The 9591-nt window shown below is 50.2% G+C and overlaps 1 long non-coding RNA gene across 23 annotated transcripts in view; it reads left to right on the top strand.

The window, feature by feature from the left end:
- The window catches only part of LOC140627755 (uncharacterized), a 291600-nt gene that overhangs the window by 338 nt on the left and 281671 nt on the right, over positions 1 to 9591 (top strand). For 18 of the 23 annotated variants that reach the window (XR_012026370.1, XR_012026361.1, XR_012026366.1 and 15 more), the window contains exons 1-2: positions 1612 to 1828; positions 1930 to 3389. This is a non-coding gene — a long non-coding RNA (uncharacterized lncRNA). Of the gene's footprint in view, positions 1 to 25; positions 289 to 1611; positions 1829 to 1929; positions 3390 to 9591 lie in introns of those variants that run through there. The other 5 variants (XR_012026364.1, XR_012026365.1, XR_012026363.1 and 2 more) reach the window with 4 other exon arrangements.

Raw genomic sequence — 9591 nt, 5'->3', positions numbered from 1 at the left:
TTTGGGCGGGGCTAAGGGGCGGGGCTGGGGAGGAGAATGCGGGGCGGGCCTGTGGGAAGGAGCTGTGGGAGCGGGAGCCGTGAGACGGGGCTGGGGGAGTAGCTGGGGCGCACCTGCCAGAGGATTCAGCTCCGGGTGTGAGAAAGAGTTGGGGAGGAACTAGGGCAGTGAGCGGGAAGGAGCAGGACGGAGCCGGCGGCAATGTTGCGGAGGAGGTGCTCTGCCAAGAGCAGGTTGGGCCTTGGCGGTGTAGCCGGGGGAGGTGCACGGGGCTCTGGGGAACGCTGGGTAAGCGGAGCTTGGGGCAGAGCACAGGACTATCCGTGGGCCCCTGGGGATGAGGACCTGGGGAGTTGTAGGGCAGGGTGGGAGACCCTGGAAAGCCAAACTTGGAGTAGGGCGTGCCTGGTGGAAAGCTCGGAGGAAGAGCTGCGGCTGAGCGGGGCGGGGCTGGGAAGGGGCAGGGACGGATTGGCGGAAGGGTTGGAGAAGTAGCTCCCAGCGGGGTCTGGGGCTGGAGCACGGCTCGGGGGAGGAGCTGTGGAGGTGCAGGCGGGACTGAGGCGGAGCAGAGGCTGGGAGGAGCAGGAGGGTGCTGGGGAGGGGTAGGGCGAGTTGAGGGAAGGCTGGGGGGAGGAGCTGGGGCGGGGCTAGGGCGGAACATGGAGGGCCTGTTTGGGTACCTGGTGGAGGTGGGGCGAGCCGGAGGACAGCTGTGGGGAGGAGCTGGGGAGGAGCGGGGTGGGCCTGGTGGAATAGCTGGGAGGAGGAGCTGCAGAGGAACTGGCGCGGCTCCGGGTGGGGGTGGGCGGCTGGGTGAGATTCTTAGTGTAGCTGGGAGGCGGGGCTGGGGAGGAGCTGGGTGGGACTGTTGGGGCAGTTGGGAGGCGTGGCCGTGCGGGGCGGGCAGGAGTAGTTGGGGGGTAGTCAGGAGGCGTGGCCGGGGAGGGGCAGGCCGGAGTGGTGGGCGGAGGGACGGGTCGTGGCTGGGACGGGGTGGGTAGGAGTGGTGGACGGGGAGGCGGGGCTTGGCCGGGGTTGGTGGGGCCGGATTGGGGGGCGGGGCCGGGAGGGGCCTGCGGGGATAGTGGGCAGATGGGCGGGGCGTGGCCGGGGAAGGGCGGGCCGGAGTGGTGGGCGGTCGGGGGACGTGGTCCGGGGGCGGGCAGGAGTGATGGGCGGGGGGGCGGGGCTTGACCGGCTAGGACGGGCCGGATTGGTGGGCGGCCGGGGGGGCGTTGCCCGGGGGGGGCGGGCAGGAGTGATGGGCGGGGGGGCGGGGTTTCGCTGGGGTTGGTAGGGCCGGATTGGTGGGCGGCCGGGGGGCGTGGCCGGGAGGGGCCTGCGGGGAGGAGGGGCGTGGCCGGGGACGGGGAGGCCGGAATGGCGGGCGGTCGGGGGGCGTGGTCCGGGGGGCGGGCAGGAGTGATGGGAGGGGGGAGCGGGGTTTAGCCGGGGTTGGTAGGGCCGGATTGGTGGGCAGCCGGGGGGTGCTGGTGCGGGGGTGTTGCCGGGGAGGGGCCTTCGGGAATGGTGGGCGGAGGGGCGGGGCGTGGCCGGGGAGGGCGGGCAGGAGCGGTGGGCGGTTCGTGGGCGCAGTCAGGGGTGGGCGGGGCGGGAGTGGGTCCCCGGGAGCGACGCGGGGGCTGGGACTGGGCGGCCTGGTGGCCGAGGCCAGGTAGTGTCTGACCCCCGTGCGACAGGCGTCCAGTCGGCGCCGCAGCGGTGTGAACAACGCGGCTGCCCCAGCGACCTCAGCGACCTCGGGTGACTCTCAGAATGGACCCCGAGAATACGGAGGCCGGGAGGGGCGGCGGGGACGTGTCGGGTGAGGCCTGCCCCTTGGGAGCTGATGGCAGGGGCGGGCGAGTCTCCTTCCAAGCCACCCTGGGACGGCCAGCGGGGTCTTTATCTGAACTTTTTTTGCAGGTGAGAAGAGAAATTCTCCTGTGTTTCCTGCTGCGCCTCTAACCTGACCTGTGCCAGATGAAGCCAACGGCCCTGTCGGTGCTGTTTCCTATCCTCTACCTCCCAGTCAGGGGCTCCACACACTCAGTGTTGTGTCGCTTTGCTCCTTGGGTTTCCTTACCCTCACCCTCCTTCCGCAGTTGCTTGGTGACCGAGTCCTGTGTCCCTGCCTCTCACATGCCTGATCAGAATAAATTCTCCTCTTGCTGTCCCCAGTGCTACTTCCTTGAGTTCAGACCTGCGGTCTGCACCTCCCCACCTGCCTGGACATTTCCGTCTTTTCTCCTTTTTTGGGGTCACTTTTCCAGAATATTCAGGTCACCCCTGGTACATCTGGGTGGCCTGCAATTTAGCCTTTTATGGACACCTTTTACAAAGCACAAAAACCTCTTTTTCAGCTACCCCTCTCCCTCCCAGTTCCCCATCTCTATCCATGGAACAAAATGAGCAGTAAGAAATGGAGTACACAGAGAATCCTTAAGGAATTACAATTTCTGGAAGAATCTCTGGTGCCTCTGGTGTTTCCTGATTTCTCTCCTAGCTGGGTACATTGCCTATATGACCCAGGAATTTTTCTAACTCCTCTCTGGCCCCTGTGTGACCCCAACGTAAGTTAACTAACATTTAAGTTAACTAACTTAACAGGCTTAGCTTAACTGTGCTTCCTAAAACACAACTCTGCCCAGGACTTGCCCTGGCTCCTTATGCTTAGCATTCAAGTGCCTAAACCTCTCTGGCCTCAGTTTGTCCATGTGTCAAATGAGGATAATAAAACAGTCCCCAGATTGTGGGATTACTATGAGCACTGAATGGGCCCAGCTTAGCCATCATCCTAAGCTCCTTGAGGCTGTAGTCATAACACGACCTTGTTCACGACAGCCCTCCTGTTTTCTTGGGCATAGGTGCCCCTTCAGTCTCGCTGCCTGGACACTCCTCCAGTTCCCAGCACTCAGTGCCTCTGCCTTCTGCACTGTTTTCTCATGGCGGATACCTTCCTTCACTTCCTGTGGCCTCATGAAGCTTCTGCTAACTGTCTGAGCCTAGTCACAAGACCTGATTTTTCTTCCTGACAACTTTCCAGAACCTTGTCTGTGGTTCTGCTTTTGTGCAAGGTTACCTCAGGCAGTTTCTGTTCTGTGTGTGTGTGTGTGTGTACACGTGTGCCCAGTTACTAAAACTAGACTGGATTCCATCTGAAAACAAGGACTCTGTGCACTTCACCTTTGTCCTATCCTCAGAGCCTGCTTCTGCCAATGGAGACACTCACTAGATGTTGACTGATGATGGTGATAAACTGTCCAATTCAAGTCAGCCAGGATTCATCGACTCTACCATGACAAGCTACTGGACCATGCTGGACTTGGCGGATGGGTGGCATAGGCCCTGCCCTGGACTCAGTGCATGCTAGTTGGATAAGAAAGGCAAGTATGTCAGTAATTCTCATTTAAGGTAGGACCAGACATCATCCACAAAAAGAACTATCTGTGAAGTGCTACGAGGCCTTAGGGGAGGCCAGCGTGCACCTCACTGGGGGATCAGGAAGTTTGGAGAGGCAGGCTGGGTCTGAGCTGTGTATTGAAGAATAGGTAGGATTTAAGGAGTTGGTGATCCAAGGGTCCCATCCTGAGAAGCCCGCTCGTGCCTAGAAAGACGGGAGATTGGTGACGAGGAAGACTAGCCCAAGCATAGAAGTAGGCAATGGTGCTTCTGACATCTTACTTCCTTTAGTCCTTGAATCAACCTGGCGATCTAGCTGCTGTTAGATCTGCTTGCCAGGTGAGAAAACCAAGAGCACAGAGGCCAAGGGACTTGGCTAAGATCTCTCACTTGGCCGGGGGTGATTTAAACTCAGGGTTGGAATTTAAACTCAGGATGGGCCCACCCAGAGTCCGTGTGGCCATCATACAGGTTGGGAACACATGAAATGCACTCTGAGCCTGGTGCCAATGCTGTCATCCTGCTGCTGTGAGTTATGCTTCTGAAGGGTATGGCTGGCCCTGGGCCTAGTATGTTTCCCATTTGCAAGGCCATGGCTCAGCCTCCACTGCGTCAGCTCCTTCCAGCTCCAATGCAACGTGATTTGGGGACTTTGAATTGTGTTGCTTGCCTGTGAGCCGGTCTGCTTCTTTCAGATTACAGGAGGGAATCAAAAGAGTATGTATTTCACAGGATATGCTTTATGATGGCTGTCAAAGAGTCAATTCTGTTGACTCCGCTGCGCCTGGTGCTCTCTGGAGTATAAGGAGAAGCTGAATCAAAAGGGAGATGAAGAGTCTGTTGTGTTACACAGCTGCCCAAAGGCACCATCCTTAAATTTTCATCCCCAGTACTATAGTTGAGAAGTGTCAAATCGGGCTTATGCATTTATTTTTACACTTGACTGTCTTGCTGATGATTCTCCAGGATGATCCAGGGTACCAGACTTTCTGTCACAAGTCTGTCACTTGCTTCTAGGGATGTGTGTGGTCCAGGGCCATGTGACTTTAGAAACTGTATAACCATATAATTTAATGTCAGTTGTTTCCTTCTACATCTTCCTACTGGGTAGAGCAGTACTGGTGTGGAGGCGAGAGAGTGCTGGTGTCATCTGTAGTCTCAGCAAATCTGCCCTCTTGGACATTCTGATGCCTCTGTCCTCTCCTCCTTCCTTCTCCCATCCCAGCAGAACTTCTTACTGAAGCACATCCTGTTTGTAAAATGACTGGCATTCATCTCAAATTAAACCCAGAGTAGTGCTATCAGTTTACCCTTAAGATGTCTAACCATGGTGACCTGCTTCCCATACCCACGGAGGGTGGGGGTGGGATATGCTACCTAGGGGGCCAATTCGAGCTTGAGCAACATCTGACGCTATGAGTGGTAGTCTGGGAATTCAGCTTTGACCCATCCTGGAGGTTGTCTTTCTTGGCTGCCTCTTGGGTTCCTAGCCTGCTCCATCTGGTTCTGTGCCTGCCCAGCACAGCTGCTCACTGGCTGTGGTTCGAGAAGCCCCACTCTGAACCAGTTCCTCCACTGCTCCCGGCACCTACCCCCACTGACACTGCACTGCTCACATCAGCCAGAGTAGAAAGACACTGTAGTTTGCTTGTGTTGGGACCCAACTTGTGTTGGGTCCCGGCTCAGGCTGCCTTTCCATTCCTAGCTCACCTGCTTGTCACTCGTTTCCAGGTCCTTGGACTCTCTGGTTGTCTGGAATTCATCCTGATTTCCTCAGCGTTGCTTCTGTTTAGGTACTCTCTTCCCTTCTGCCCCATTAGCTGGAGCCCAAGCCTTTTCTGTATTCGATTTCTCTCCTGTGACTCTCTGGACCTAGGCACAGATGCACAGTGAAGTGAGTGAAATTTAGGACTCAGCTTCAGGTTCACTCACTTGCACAGGCCTGGAAGAGGCCCTAGCACTGGGGTTTCTGCTGGTCCTACGGCTTGGAAAATCCACAAGAAATATTTTAGCTGAAGTTGGCTCAGGGCACCTCTCTTACCAGTCTGCTGTCTCGATTACTCTTGCTCTTGTGTTGGGCAGCAATACAGTGGCCAGGGGCATGTTGGGAATCTGGCTAAAGAGATACTAAATTGGGATATACTTAGTTTGGATTTAGAGTGTGGTTGAAGGGGCTCACAACTGATTCCATATATGTTTGAGTTCTTGCTAGCTGCCCTGTATTGAAATTGCTTCCAGGAAGACGCCTGCTTTCTGTACCATCACACCAGCATTGGGATGAGAGGTGTGAGGAGGAAGAGGACATTGTGATGTCATGCCTTGTAGCATGTGGTCCTAGACGTGTGTTGGCAGTGGAGGAGAATCACGGTTCACAATGTACAGAGCCAGAAGCTAGTCTGTGGGAAAATATTCTAGTCACAAATCAGATATGGAAAATCGATCAACACAAGTTCTGTCCTGGCAAGGATATTCCCAGTGAGCAGCGTATGCAATTATAAGCACAGCATGCATTTATATTAACATTTGGAGGGGGTATGTGAAGTGGCATTTTCCAGAACTCCTGCGATTGTGGGGCAAGTGACTGTATCAGAACCACAAACACTGAGTAGCATGCAAAGAAGAGTTAATGTAGCCAGCCTGAGACTGCTGTCCTTTCCAAAGGATGGCTTGCAAGGCTGCCCCTTGTCTGGCTTCCGGGGACTTGGCTCTCAGAGGGTGTCCAGGCAACAGTTAACTGGTGAGAGGGCTCACTGTGTGTAGACTGTTTATACAAACTCTGTGGTTTATGCTAAACACCTGCTTTCCTTCTGGGAGTCTGAACTTTTGGTGCATGCTAGGCAGAGTGTTCCTATGTGGCTGGCCTTGAATATAATCCCTGGGCACTGAGTTTGGGCCTCCCTGGACAGAAATATCACACCCATGTCACTGCATGTCCATTGCTGAAAGAAGGGCGTACTGTTTGTGGCCTCTCATGGGAGGGTGAGAGGCTAAGGAATCTGCACACAGATTCCTCCAGGTTCTCCCTGTGTCTTTTCCTCTTGCCATCTGCCTGTGTGTCCTTACTACGTTGGTGTAATACCTTTTAGGTGTGAGTACAACTGTATGCTAAGTACTGTGAGCCTGCTGCTGTGATAGATAAGAAAAGTAGGAATAACAGGTTGCAGAAGTATGTGGGGCCATTATTTAACAAAAATATACTTTTATTTGTTATGCCACTTTTTTCCCTGAATTTTAAGATGTGTCTAACGTTTGTTGACTTTTTCCAATTGTGTATCCTATTGTCTTTCTTCTCTCATCGGAAGTACTCACTTTTGTTACTAGTTTTGCATTGATGTGTTTTTTTTTTTTTTTTTTTTTTTACCAATATCCTTTCAGAGGGCTCCAAGTGTTAGAAGATTCAGATTGTGCAAAACCTGGATCTGCCTCTGTTGTGGATTCAAGACTTGTGACCTCTTGTTGATTTGGTTATTGTCACCCCATATTTCTCAGATGGGAAGATTAAAATGGAAAGGGGAAAGCCAAGCTTACTTGGCAAAACTGGGACAGACTCCAGGTCTCCCAGTTCCCAATGTAATGTTCTTTTTCCTCCATTCAGTAACGTGTTTTGATGATTTGTCTGTAAACAGTGGTCAGGGTGCATTGGACATAGACTGGATGGCACTTGGAAGATTGAACTTCTAATCCTTTCTTTCAGTAGATGGGTAATCTTGAATAAGTCCTTCCCTTCCTGGGACATATTTTTTGCTTTTATAAAACAGAGACTAGACTAGATGCTCCTTAGAGTTGAAGTCTTTCTGTCTTTTCTGATCTCTAAGTTTGTCATTCTAGAAATACTGGAATCATACAGTCAGAGTTGAAACCATTTATCTTCTTGTCCTTGGGTCTTTTCCATCTCTAAAATAGAAATAAAATACCTCTCCTGGTTGGATATTCACAAAGTTCATACACCAGTGACCTGCATTTATATTAAGAAACTGAATGTTGTTAGAACTCCCTTGTGATCCCTCCCCTCTGAGTCATTCCTTCTGCCCAAAGGTAACCACTGTTTTGACTTGTAACATCTTTGATTATTTTATGTAAATGAAACTCTACATTATGGGCTCTTATTATTGTCTGGATTCTTATACTCACTATTGTTTGTGAGATTTATCCATGTTGTCCCATAAGTGGTATTTCCTTTATTCTCACCATACAGTATTCCATTTCATGACTATACTCTGATTGATCAATTCCAATATTTGTGGACATTGGCAGGGTTTCCAGGTTTTTGCTGTTACAAATAAAGCTGCTACAAATATCCTTGTGTTCACTTTCTTTGGGAAATGTTTCTGTTGCATATATGTCTAGAGGTGTAATTGGTGATTTATAGGATTTGTACATGCTTAACTTCAGCAGATATTGCCAAATAGCTTTCCAACGTGGTTGTAGCGACTTCCTCTATCACCAGCAGGGTGTGAGTTCCAGTTTTTCTCTGACCTTGATTATGCACACTGTCGCTTAGGTGGGTTGCAGGTGGATCTTATTTTGGTTTGTTTGTTTATATAGAGTGAACTTCTTGGGTGTACAATTTTGTGAGGTTGGACTGAAGCACAGGCCATGTATCCATTACTACTGTCAAGATGCAGATGAGTTCCCCCACTCTGCCCCCTGCAAATGCCCTGGTGCTGCTGCTTTATTTGCTCCCCTCTCCCACTCTCAGACCCTGGCAGCCACCGGTCTGATCTCCATCCCCATAGTCTCACCTCTTCCAGATATTCGAGTAACTGGAATAATGTGATACGTAGTTTTTTGGGTCTAGCTTCTCTTACTTAGCAAAATGTGTTTGATTTTCCTCCATGTGGTGGGCACACATCAGTAGTTCACTCCTTTTTATTGTCAGGCAGTGGTATGGATGCACCTCATTTTGTTTATCTGTTCACCAGTCGAGGGACATTTGGTTCGTATCCATTTTTTGTCTGTTGTGAATAACATTGTTCTAAATATTTGTACAGAGGTTTTTGCGTGACCATAAGTTTTCATTTCTCTTGAGTAAATATCCAGGGGTGGGGATTGTTGGGTTACATAATAAATGAATGTTTGCCTTTGTGAGCACCTGCCAAAGTTTTCCAGAGTGTTTGTGCCATCTTGCATTCCCACCACCAGTATGTGAGAATTCTAATTATTCTGCATCCTTGTTGGCACTTGGTATTGCTAGGTTTGAAAATTTTTTCTTTTAGCTATTCTGAGGTATGTAGTAGTATCTCATTCTGGCTTTAATTTGTATTTATCTGATGATTAGTGACATTGAACATCTTCCCATATGCTGATTTGCAATCCATACAACTTCTTTGGTGAATTTTCTATTTAGATCTTTTGCCCATTTAAAAAATTGAGGGGTTTGTTTACTTATGTATTTTTTTTTATTTTGAGATAATTATAGATTCAGAGGAAGTCGCAAAGACATTTACAGTCGGGTTCTGTGCACCCCCAAACATCTTACATAACTTAGAGTACAATGTTAAGACCAGGAAGCTGACATTGATACAATCCATGGAATTAATTCAAATTTCACCAGTTATACCTGTACTCCTCTGTGTATGTATGTGGATGTGCATTTGTAGTTCTGTGCGGTTTCATCATATGTGTAACTTCATTGTAAATTCTACCACCATCATCCTCACACCTCATGATTCCCCTTGATAGCCTCACCCACTTCCAACTCCACATCACTTACCCACAGCGACCACAATTATATTCTCCATCTCTATCCCTGTGTTATTCCAAAAGTGTTATATGTATGGACTCCCACCATACAGTATATAACCTTTCGATAATGGCTTTTGTTTTTCACTCAACATGATTCCCTGAAGGTTCATTCAAGTTGCTGCCATGTATCAGTCCATTTCTTTTTATCGCTGGATAGTATTTCATAGTACTGATGCATGACAGTTTGCCATTCACACACTTCAGTAGTTTCCAGTTTTGGGCTACTGTTAATAAAGCTGCTATATAAACTTTCACGTACAGGTTTCTGCACTAACGTAAGTTTTCATTTCTCTGCAATAAATGCCCAAGAGTGTGATTGCTGTGTCATCTGCTAAATCCATTTTAAGTATTTAAATAACTGCTATCAGTATATAGTGATCCATTTTCCTGGCATCCTCACTAGTAATTTGGTGCTGTCACAACTTACTATGTTATTCACTT

Source organism: Canis lupus, chromosome X (genome assembly GCF_048164855.1).
Source record: "Canis lupus baileyi chromosome X, mCanLup2.hap1, whole genome shotgun sequence".
In the NCBI taxonomy this organism is placed as follows: Eukaryota; Metazoa; Chordata; class Mammalia; order Carnivora; family Canidae; genus Canis; species Canis lupus.
This window is presented reverse-complemented; position numbering and strand designations above follow the sequence as displayed.